Source organism: Peromyscus leucopus, chromosome X (genome assembly GCF_004664715.2).
Source record: "Peromyscus leucopus breed LL Stock chromosome X, UCI_PerLeu_2.1, whole genome shotgun sequence".
NCBI lineage: Eukaryota > Metazoa > Chordata > Mammalia > Rodentia > Cricetidae > Peromyscus > Peromyscus leucopus.
Genome location: NC_051083.1, coordinates 35,407,589 through 35,420,225, shown reverse-complemented (window position 1 = coordinate 35,420,225; position 12,637 = coordinate 35,407,589). Strand labels below are relative to the sequence as shown.

Here is a 12,637-nt window from a genome sequence, read left to right as displayed (position 1 = left end):
CTAATAGAAAAACCTTAAAATGAGGATACCAGTGTTTTTATACCCTTGTACAAAATAATGTTTATTGTTTAAGATAAATGGTCTTTTGGATGCCTTTTAGTAGATAACTTGGGCCCTAAATCTTATTCTTATAATTTTGAATATGAACTTAAGAAAAATATGCCAAGACATGAGGACCAGACAAAGACTATTACAAAAAACGATGACCAGTCAAATTGGAGAGTTGTGGTGCCCATTGACAATGGATACATCTACAAAGTACCTCCCATATCTAAGGCTCAGAGAACAATGCAAAAGAGAGAGTAAGGGGGAGATTTAAGAGGCAGAGGACCAGAGTTTTCTGTGAGACTGTGTCTCCTAGTAATTTCAGAAGCTACACCCATAAAGTCTTACCAACATGGCTGTCTGAATAGGAACTGAACAAAGATAACAATAATAGACATTCAAAGTGGATGGAGGAAAAATCATGAGGCTTTAATCCTATACAAAGAACCACAAGCAACTAAGGAATGCTGAGAGTGGAAGAAGAAGTCTTCCCCAGGGAAGGACACCAATTGGTTATATGATACTAAATGGTCAGCCTTGAAAATATACATGCATGTAACCTTATATGAACTGAAGTAGTCGTATTTAATATATAGATATCTATATATTTAATATATAGATATGCATATAACAACAATTAATGAGAAACAATGCCATGAATTTGAAAGAGAGCAAGAGAGGTATATAGAAGAGTTTGGAGGGGGGAAAGAGAAAAAATGATTTAATTATATCATAATCTCAAAAACAAAAAATAAGTGAAATACATAAAATGCCTCTAAATTGCAACAGATCACTATCATGATAATCATTTTTATATCCTTTACTCATCGAGTACCTTCTATGTTCCCAGAATAACATGTTTTAGTTTTTTAGCAGAAGCTGACTGTGTAGCCTATGCTGACCTCAAGCTTCTGCTTCTCCAGCTTTGACCTCCTAAAGCCTTGGGAATACAGTTGTTGGACACCATACCTAACTGAGAGTAGTATCCCCATAGGCGAAGGAATATTAAATACATTTCCAAAAAATCACAGGCTAATACACAAAAGAAATAAGATTTTGCCCAGGATTGTAAGATTCTATTGATCTATAGAATATCCCATTCAGGGAATAATGCTTATCTGTAATCAAACACTTCATGCTAATAATTATGAAATATTTGTACACACATTGTTTCCAAAAATTCACACAATATTTTTTGTTTACAAGAACATGAATCCACATTTATTTATTTGCTTTTCATGGGGGTAAATTCAGGAGGACTGTAGCATTACACATATTCTGTGCCCAATGGCCTTAGCAGGAAAGCGGCTTCAGAATTTGGAATTTAGCATGAATCATAGCACTGTTTCTATGGGTCCAGGTTACCTTTCTCCAGATTACTCTGGCTTTGTTCAGTTTGCCTCTGGGAGTTACTGTGTTGTTTTTTGCTTTACTCACATAAGCACATCTCTTGCCTGATTAGAATTCAGTTTCATCTTGGGCACAAACACTTTCAATTTTAGGAAGAGCTGTGTGTTCCCTTTAGTTCTGGAGACCTCGCTTCCAGCCAGCAAAAATGGCCTTGCAGCTCAGCCTTCCAGACAGATTTGCCTTTTAGAAGTCCTATTCCCAGGAAACCATGGGAATCTGTCCCCACAGCTCAACAGCAGAAATTTACCTGAACTTCATAGGTGCCAAGATGGCAGAAGGAGCCACACAATATCTTTATAAAATGGTAATTATTATTATATGGCTATTTAAAAAACAAATTCCAAAGTTTTGAGGCATTGTATGATTTTATTCATATAAAATCACTAATAAGCCCCGGTACTAAAAAGAACAGGAAACATTTACCCTTGTGCCATATCGAAATATTTAAAAGAGCCTTAGCACAAATAATTAAGGACATTGCTCAAATGAGTGAATATCCATGGATAGTTGGTAAATATATGAATTAATATATAGTCTAATAGAAACAATCAAGTGAAACAACTGAGTCATTCATTCCCACTGAAGATTTTAATTCACTTTCCCTATTCAACCAATGTGCAAAATAAACAATTCTATACACATTCTGTTGATACTGCTGGGATACATCCTAAATTAGTTATTTCTTCTCATGTTTGATTTCTAATTATTTAGCTCTGCCTCAATTTAAATTTTATTTAATAAAGGTACTTTCTTCCTCTTCTATTACTCTATACATCACTGTAGGCCACCTCTGTAAATTTCAGTTTGCCTTTGTTGCCTTCTCTCCCAATATTGTTGTACAATACCATTTATAAAGACAAGCTTTTAATGTTAGGGTACAACAATAACAAGTGTGTTTCTCTTTCTGAACATTACAATGCAAGTGTTCTGTTTTGAAAAAGAAAGGTTTGTACTTTGATGAATATCCTATTTGCATTTGTGTCTTTCAACTTTTCTAAAATGGAAATAAAATTGTCAATCAAAACAACGATCTAGCAGGTGAATTCTAGGCAAATCATTTGTGAATTCAGAAACATTAACAGAAGACAACAAAGATAAAACACCATTGTTACACTTTTCAAAAGAATAAGCCACTAATGACATATCTATTACTTAAAATTTGGGCATCATTATATTGCTTATTTCATAAACTTGCACTCATAAAACTATCTAAATATAAAATTTTATCTTTTTCCCCAGGAATATTACAGTGGAGAGACATCCAGCCCCAAACCCTAAAAGAGAAATGTGGATTCAAGGTTGAACTATTAATGAACTATTGAGTGGTCTTTTCAATTTGTCCATGCAGCAGATTCTCAAATGTTTGACATGGGAACACATATTTTATTATAGTCTCAATTTTCAAAATCTTTCAAACGTAATGGTAGTCTTTATTTAAATGTGGAGACCTAAGAAACTGACTCCAAAATTTCAAGGTATAGGAGGCAAAATTGGGACATGATCAAAAGAATATTGGGAGCATAACAAACATTGAGCCAGAGGATACAAAAATATATTATGGGCTTTATTATCAATTATCAGTGTAGGAAACTATATATTTAATCTTTCTTGGGGTCTCTGGTAATAGTATAAAAATGTGTTACAAAGTTATGTTAGCTAAGATACAGTTCCAAATCTGTTCTCAGGTCAAAGCATGCTTCTGAGGCCACAAGCTCTATAGCACACCTAGTTTGCTGCTAGACAGGTCAGGTGCTACCACAGCTATTCAGTCTTTGTGTAGAGCTATAGTTTTTGCCAACAACTGCCTTTAGTGGTATGTGATGCTGCAAGCAGGGGATAAGGGAACGTCACCATAAAATACATTTTATCTTACAATAAAGACTTATTTTAATAGTAGACTATCAGTAGTCTATTTTTTGAATTTTTTTGTATTATCCAAGACCTTATGTATGCCTCTATATTTGAGCAATTCCATGTCATACTTCTTTGGGGACAAAGCAGAGCCTAGTCTCTACTCTGTCATTGAAAAGAAGGTTTATTCACTGTCCAAGCCACACTTGAAATTAGGATTCCCCCAGTCAGATGCTACCACTTGTGTTCATTCTAGACAAGAGACTGAAAAAAGGCAGAGTAAGAAAACCAAATCTTGAGCTACCCCACTGCCAACACCCAGGCCCAAAGCAGGTCTGGCAAAGTGAGTTAATTACTTATGCTGCTTTGTGTTTAAGACCTTCAAAAGAAGTAAGCAGGCTCCTGAGAACAGTGTCCAACAGTGACCATAGCAGACCTTACCAGAGACTTAGTAAGCCTCTCCCAGCAAAATGGTCACTTTTGTGTCTTACTCCATCTTCCTGGAGATAATCTACTACTTTGACTTACCAATACGTTTTGTATTTGCATATATCAGTCAAGGTCAATTTTTATCATTTGTAACAGAAAATATTAACTATGGTTAATAAATCTGGGGTATAGCCCTGGCACTATTATTTTTTAACAGCTCCTCATACTAAAGTAAATTTGAAGCACCACTGCTCTAGTTCTATTTTTTCAAAAGGAAAATAAGTATAATAACATGAGTAGTACGCCTGTGATGCTCAAATAAACTAATTACCTGCAAGAGTTTCAAAAGCATGAATAAGATGATTTCACAATTGAAGGCAGCAACTAAATGATAATTTTGGAGTAATTTTCCACTCAAAATGAATGGATTTCATTAAGCATTTCAACTACCTTGCAAAGAAATCTATTTAAATACTGATATCTTAAAGCAAACTACCTGGTTATTCTGAGGCCAAACTTATATTGATTACAAAATAGCCTCACTTCTTCACTCTCTCCTGTATTCCAACCTTTTATAATGTGACTTTATAGCTCCATCAATTATGAGTTAGAATCTAGCTTTTTTTAATCTTTTGCTATGGGCTACACAACAATAGAATGTGATAGAAATAGCAATGTGACCAGTTTTGAGTTTAATCTTTAAGAGATTTTTAAATCACTCCTTTGTTTATTTCACTTTAATTGAAAAGATTTTCATATAATATATTCTGAGCATGCTGTTCTCTTCACCCAACCTCTAAATCCTTTCCAACTCCCCACTCACACAACTCCATGCCCCTTCTTTCTCTCTCTTTAAAAAACAAGCAACATACACAAATCAGAAACCATAATGTACAAACAAAAGATCAATAAGACAAAAAAGTCCAAGTCAAATAATTTGAGACAAAAAGTCTACAAGATTGCCATTGAGTTTGTTTTGTGTTGGCCAACTACTCCTGGGTATGGGGCCTATCCTTAAGTGTGGTTAATATACCCAGTGAGACTTCATTGAAGAAAATTACTTTTTCCTTGCACACTGATATCAATTGCCCATGGGATCTTGTTTATGGACTGAGGCCTATCCAGTTCCCCTCTCAGTGCTGGGATCCAGTCTGGCCTGAACCTGTGCAGGCCCTATGCATTTTTGTATGTTTTCTTACTTGTTCTTAGAACTCTACTAGCTATCCAGTGAACAAACACAAGCTAGACTACAGGACCATGAGAAGACACCCACAAAAGAACTGAGATGTCCCAACTAATAGCCAACCAACCATTAAGAGAATAAATCCTCCACATGTAAATCCACACACCTTTGGACATCTGATTTTCAATAAAGAAGCCAGGGACACACAGTGGAAAAAAAAAGAAATCATCTTCAACAAATTTTGCTGAACTAACTGGACGTTGATATGTAGGAGAATGCAAATAGATCCATATCTACCACCCTGAACAAAACTCAAGTCCAAGTAGATCAAAGACCTCAACATAAAACCAGATATATTGAATCTGATAGAAGAGAAAGTAAGGAATAGCCTTGAATGCATTGGCACAGAAGACATCTTCCTGAACAGAATACTGATATCACAGATACTAAGATAAACAATTAATAAATGGGACCTCATGAAACTGAAAAGCTTCTGTAAGGCAAAGGACACTGTTAATAGGATAAAATGGCAGCCTACAGAATAGGAAAAGTTCTTCACTAACCTCACATCTGACAGAGGGCTAATATCCTAAATATATAAAGAACTCAAGAAACAAGACATCAACAAACTGAATAATCCAATTAAAAACAGGGTACAGATCTAAATAGAGAATTCTCAACAGAGGAATCCAAAATGACTGAAACACACTTAAAGAAATGTTAAACATCCTTAACTATCAGGGAAATGCAAAACAAAATAACTCTGAGATTCTATCTTACACTTGTCAGAATGGCTAAGATCAAAACCACAAATGACAGCTCATGCAGGCAAGGATGAGAAGCAAGGGGAACACTCCTCCACTGCTGGTAGGAGTGCAAACCTGTGCAGGCATGTTGGAAATCAATATGGCAGTTTCTCAGAAAATTAGGACTCAATCTACCTCAAGACCCAGTTATACTACTCCTGAGCATATGGATGGAACTTGAAAAAAATTATCCTGAGTGAGGTAACCCAGACCTAGAAGAAAGACAAACATGGTATGTATCCATTTATAAGTGAATATTAGCTACAAAGTTAAAGATAATCATGCTCTGGTCCACAGACCCAGAGAAGCTAAGTAACAAGGAGGTTTTAAGGGAGAAGACAAGGATCTCCCTGGGAAGGAGAAATAGAATAGATTTCCAGGTGAACGGGGAGGGGGCATGTGGGGTTGGGAACAGGAGGGATGGAGTTGGGGGTGGAGAAAATGCTGGGAGAAATTGCTAGAATGGGGGGGGCATTTCAGGGTCAAGATAGAAACCTAATGCAATGGAAACTCCATGAGATCTACAAGAATAATCCTAGCAAAGAGTCAAAGTAATGGGGGACATAGAGCCTGAACCGGCCATCTTCTGTAACCAGGCAAGGCCTCAAGTGGAGGGATTGAGGCACCAACCTACCCACAAAACTTTCAACCTACAGTGTGTCCTGCCTGCAGAATGTTCTGGGACCAGAGCCTAGCAGAATCCTTATAAGAACACTTCATCTAGCAACTGATGATAGCAGATGCAGTGTCCCACAGTCAAACATTAGGTGAAGCTCCGGGAGTCCTGTGGAGGAAGAGGAGGAAGGATTGGAGAAACCAGAGTGGTCAGGCATACCATGAGAATAAGGCCCAAAGAATCAACCAAAGAGGATTCATGGGGGCTTGCAGAGGTCAGGGAGCCTGTAGAGGTCTGACCTCGGTAATCTGCATATATGTTATGGCTGAGTAGCTTGGTGTTCTTGTGGAAGTTGAGGCTTTCTGACTCTTTTGCCTGCTTGTGGGACCCTTTTCCTCCTATTGGATTGCCTCATCCAGCCTTGATGTGATGGCATGTGCCTGGTCTTATTGTAACATATTATGTTGTTTGGTTGATGTCCCTGGGAGGCCTGCTCTTTTCTGAGGAGAGATAGAGGAGGGGTGGATCTGAGATAGAGGAGAGCAGGGGAGAGACTGAAGAGAGGGGATGTAGGGGATGGAATGGAAACTGTGGTCGGGATGTAATGTATGAGAGAAGAATAAAAAAAAGAATAGATCCTTAGCTGACTCAGATTAAATTGTTTACCCACTGAATTTTGAATTACCAGTTAAATGATTGTTGTTTCTGGCTACTTCATTTGTATACCATTGATTATGTAACAATAGATAATAAATATACAGTCTCTCATATACTTCCTGGTTTCTATTCAAATTTTGAAACCACCCGAGCCTGTAAGAGAATTCATTAAGCAAATTCTTGGCATGACATGCTTCAGGTAGTCAAGTGTCATGCAATAAATACATAGAATAGCCTTACTCTGGTTCATATGTTCATTTGCAGTAAATGGGTTCTGGACTTAGGACTTTTACTAACTAAACAAGAGCTCTGCCACATACCTCATCATGTCTTTATCAACAGGCATTTGTTAGGTGTACCCAGTGTTATTCAATGTTCTTTCACTATATCTAAATACTTGAGACAATTGACTTAAAGAATGATAGCTTTATTTTTGGATCATGGCTTCAGAAGTTTTAGTCCATGGTCGTTTGAGCTCATCTCTTTGGGCCTGAGATCAAATCAAACTTTATGACAGAGATAGTGTGGTAGAACAAAGCTTATTACATCATGATAGCTTGGAAAGGAAAGGGGGAGGGTAGAGAAAGAATGTACCAACTTGATATGATATGATAAAGTCCACAAAAGTATGACTCTCGTATTACCTTCAAACAGGTCCTGCCTTCCAAATTTCCATCACTATCCAAATTCCATCAAATTATGAACCCATACATGGATAATCAATTGATGCACTCAAAGCCCTCACTTCACATAGTGCCCACATTTAAAGATGGCTGCATTGGGAACCAAGCCTCAACAGAAGAATTCCCAGAAGTTACTTCATATCCAAAACACTACATGCTTCAAATACATATCTTTCAAAATGTCAAATGGCCAATTTTTAAAATCAGCATCCACTTAAAGCTGAATAATGCCATCATAGTATTGCCTTTGGAGGTATGTTAATGATTATAATCATATATTTATAATTTATCATTAAAATTTAGCAGTTAGATTTTAAATGTTTAATATAGTACAATGATAATGATCCCATAATCTTTAATAATACAGACTGTTCTTGAATTATAACAATTTCAGAAATGATTTTTGACTTATAATAATGTTAGGTACACATTCAGAAAAAATTGTACTTGCAGTATTTCCCATTGATATGTTTCCAAACCAGCCATATTACAAATAAAATAACAATAATATCAATATTTAGATGATAGCATAGTTTAAGAACCATAGTTTGTGTAATAGTGATCTATTCTCATGATACTAAGTAGTCTCAACTAAATTTGGCAATGGAAGAAAAATATTTTTGTTTCACTTCACCGTCACTAAGATACTGATGGTGATGTTGCCATCAAGTGCTTATGCTTCCTTCCTCTCTAATAGTAAAGGACTCAGGGAAAGACTGTCTACTAATATCATTTTAACATTGTTTACAATTTCATTTTATGTTTATGGGTGTTTTGCCTCTATGTATATGCACCACATGTGTGCCTGGGGCCCACAGAGGCCAGAAGAGATTGTCAGATCCCCTGGTCCTGTAGCTACAGATAATTGTGAGCCACGATATGAATGCTGAGGATTGAACCTCAGTCCTCTGCAAGAGCAGCAGGTGCTCTTAACCACTGAGCATTCTATCCAGCCCCTTTATCTCCTTTTAAATCCTAGTCTTGATGACTGAATGATGATGATAATACAAATACATTATTCTAATCATGCAAATGAAAATGTTGTGTGCTAACTGAAGAAGCTTTTTGATATTTTCAAAAGGAGCTTTAGTTGATTTCCCTATTGAGGTGTTTATTTCTAATCGTTTTCATTCACATGCTACTTGAAACAATAACTTGAGATAAATTATTTCCAAACCCTGTGTGTGGAACAGAGAAAAATAACAGGCTTTGGAACAAAGTAATTGGCTTTCAAGATATGAATCATCCTTGAATTTTCATCTGCCTTTCAGCTTTCATTGTCTGCATACCACTCTCAGCATATTGGCTGGAGAGGAATGATGGACAGATCTTCCTCTTGGCTACTGTAACGAAACACTCCTTAAGCCATAATGTTACTTCTGCAACTTTTAAAAGCAACTTTCACTTCTCTACAAGCAACCATAAGTTGTTATCAAGTACTGCAGCATTACTATTTTTAAAGTACTGTATTCAGACTACTTTCTTAAACATACAGTAGCAATTTTTCCCCTCCAGGCTTGGACAATGTAGAGAACACATGGCAAGACAGTTCCCAAATAGCTTGTATTTCCATGTAACACATCCTTCTAAGATCTTTTGCCTGACGTGAAGCCTATGCCTTGCTAAAAAATGATAAATGTATTTTTCTTTCATCTGTCCTGCAATCTCTTTTGGGACATACAAATGAATAGACAAAAATTTTATAATTGTGTTCCCAAATTATATAAAACATTCATTATTCATGTTGGATTCTCAAAGACAATGATATGATAATTTTATTCACTGGTTTTCCAACCTGTAAGAAGCTTCTCAATCAAATGTGTTATGCTAACTGTTGAGTAAAACCTAGAAATCACTTGACAAACAAGTAAATCAGAAGCACAGTTAAATTCATTACTGAGCCACCAAGTCATTAAATCTCAAGGAGACTTCACTGATTTCTGCATAACCAATGATCATAAATACAAGAAACTGAGGCTATATTTCCAATACCACCAGACTTTTGGGGAATAGCAGAGTATAATTCAGAAGTTTAATCATGTGTTTCCTAGATAAATGCTTCTACTACCTAGAATTTTAAAGGGTCAAAATTCAGAGAATTCAGAGATCCTTTCTATTCAGTTCCTAAAATAATCAACACCTTGATATTATTTAAATGATTTTATTTCAAACTTTCAGGCTGTATAGACTTAAAATTACAAGAAGTCATCTTATCAAGTTTGTGCTTTGGACCAGAGAAATGGATAAGTGGATAAAGGAACATTTGATGCCTAGCCTGATGAAATAATTTGATTCCTAAGACCCACAAGTAGAGAAATGATTCATGAAAGTTGGTTTTTTTGCCTCCACATGTAGCATGAATTGTTAGAAGGTCTTATTAATAAAATAAAACCTGAGGCCAGTTATTGGGGTGAATGCTGGAAGATCAGAGAATCAGAACAAGCCACAGCTACCTCACCTGGCCAGTTTCTCAGCTGATCCTGTTTCTTCAGACTGGAAGCCTCTGAGTCCTCATCCAAAATGAATCTCAGCTGAACTGCTGGTCAAAAGCCTGAAAGCTTAACCAGGCCAAATGCTTCTAGTTCCTGGTCCTCACACCTTATATATTTTTCTGCCTTCTACCATCACTCCCTAGGATTAAAGGTGTGTGTCACCATGCCTGGCTCTTTCCAACGTGGCCTTGAATTCACAGAGATCCAGAGGAATTTCTACCTCTGGAGTGCTAGGATTAAAGGTGTGAGTGCCACCATTTACTAGCCTTTGTATCTAGTGGCTGTTCTGTCTCTGACCCCAGATAAGTTTATTAGGGTGCACAATATTTTGGGGAACACAATACAGATGTGTACCATGGCACAATAAATCAGCAAATGTAATTCCAAAATTAGTATATATGTATATATACATACATATATATATGTGTGTGTGTGTGTAATTATATACAAGGCATCATATAATATATACAATATTTTATTCCTAAGCATATATGCTCATGGTAAAGTTTAATTTATATATTAGACACAGCAGATGGTTAATGACAATGATGGTTAATGACAACAGTTAAACAATGTACTCCATAAAATGTGTGAGGTGTGAAGAGTCAAGACAATTAACCATGATCTTTGTACTTTGACTTACTTTAATTAATTGAAGTCATGGAAAGTGAAGTTACAGATGGTAAAGAAGTACAGCAACTTGAAGATAGGGAATAGTATATTTTAAAAAACTAACGATTCCATGTTCTTAAGAAAATGCATAACCTATATTTCCCAACAAAGCTGCCTTGGCCATCACACTTCAGAGGTAAACATTCTGAGATACAGGAAAGTGATTGAACATTTTTGTTTTTTGTTTGTTTTGTTTCCCTTTTTATTAATCAGATTCTCTTTTCTCATACAATGTAATCTGAATACAGTTTCCCCTCCCTCTACTCTTCCTAGTAGGTCCTCCCCACCTTGTCTGTCAGCTGGATCCACTCACTTCCTTTATGCATCTCATTAGAAAAGAACAGGTTTCTAAGAGATAACAACAAAATATAACAAAATAAAATACAAGACAAAATTAAAACCATCATATCAAAGTTGGACAAGACAAGTCAACAGAAAAATAAAAGAGCCCCAAGAGAAAGCACAAGAATCAGAGACTCACTAGTTCACACATTCGGGAGTCGTATAAAAGTACTAACTGAAAGCTATAGCATATATGGAGAGGACCTGGTGCAGAGCTTTGCTCAGTTCTTTAAGAGGGCCTTGTTCTCCTGGTATCCTTCATCTCCTCTGTCTCCTCCACTCCTGCTGCCTCCTCTTCTGTGGGATTCCCTGAGCTCTGAGGGGAAGGATTTCATGGAGACATCCCATTTAGGGTGAGTGTTCCAAGGTTTCTGCATAATGTCTAGCTGTGTGTCTTTGTATTTGTTCCTATCTGCTGTAGGAGAAAGTCTCTCTGATGATAGCTGGATAAGGTGCTGATTTATGAGTATTGCAGAATATCATAAGGAGTCATTTTATTGTTATTTTTTTTAGATCAGTATCATTTGGTTTAACCACAGGTCTCTGGGCTATCAAGACTCTGGTTCTTAGTCTACAAAGCAGTGTCAGGCACGGGTTCCATCTTATGGAGTGGGCCTCTAGTCAATTCACACATTGTTTTGTTACTCCCACAAGCTTTGTGCCATCACTGCACTAGCGTATTTGCAGGAAGGACAGTTTGTAACTCAAAAGTTTTGTGTTTGGGTTGGTGTTTACTTTTTTCTTTTGGTAGCCTGCAAAGCACCTTCCTATACCAAAGACACAAGCAGGTAGGGGAGAAGGCTCTATGTAGGCACCAGCTTGACCTCTGCATGTTCAATGAGATGTGCAAGTGTTGAGCAACTTATTGCCTTGGCAATAGCATGGGTTGTTTGGGGATTTCCATGAGAACTTTTGGCCATCAACTCAAATGGATGCAACCCATTCCCAATACTGAAAGCTTGGTTTGGTGAAAAGAGATGGCTAGTAGGGGTTCTGTCTCCCTCCATATTTGGGAACTTTATTAGGATCACTTTCATATGTTATAGGAAGTTTCCACTGCATTATGTTTTCATGCCACCCCTCAAATGCTCTTTAATTCTAGCTATCTTTCCCCTCATTCCCATCTCCTCTCCCCCTTCCCTCCCTATCCTCCCATTTTCTTCCTCCCCCACTCAACCCCACCTCCCACTCTAGTCCATCCATAAAAATCTATGTATGTCCCCCTAGTCCCTTCCTTTATACCTAATCTCTCTAAGTCTACAGATTGTAACTTGGTTATTATTTATTTAGTGACTAAAATCCATATATAAGTGAATACATACCATATTTATCTTCCTGGGTCTTTGTTACTTTATACAGGATGATCTTTTCTAGTTCCATGCATTTGCCTGAAAATTTCATGATAGCATTTTTAACAGCTGAGCAATACTCCATTGTGTAAATGTACCACA

The 12,637-nt window shown here is 36.8% G+C and overlaps 1 pseudogene; it reads right to left on the bottom strand.

Moving 5' to 3' along the window:
- Nucleotides 1–1,295: 1,295 nt before the first annotated feature.
- Nucleotides 1,296–12,637, bottom strand: part of LOC114695817 — a 143,767-nt pseudogene continuing 132,425 nt past the window's right edge.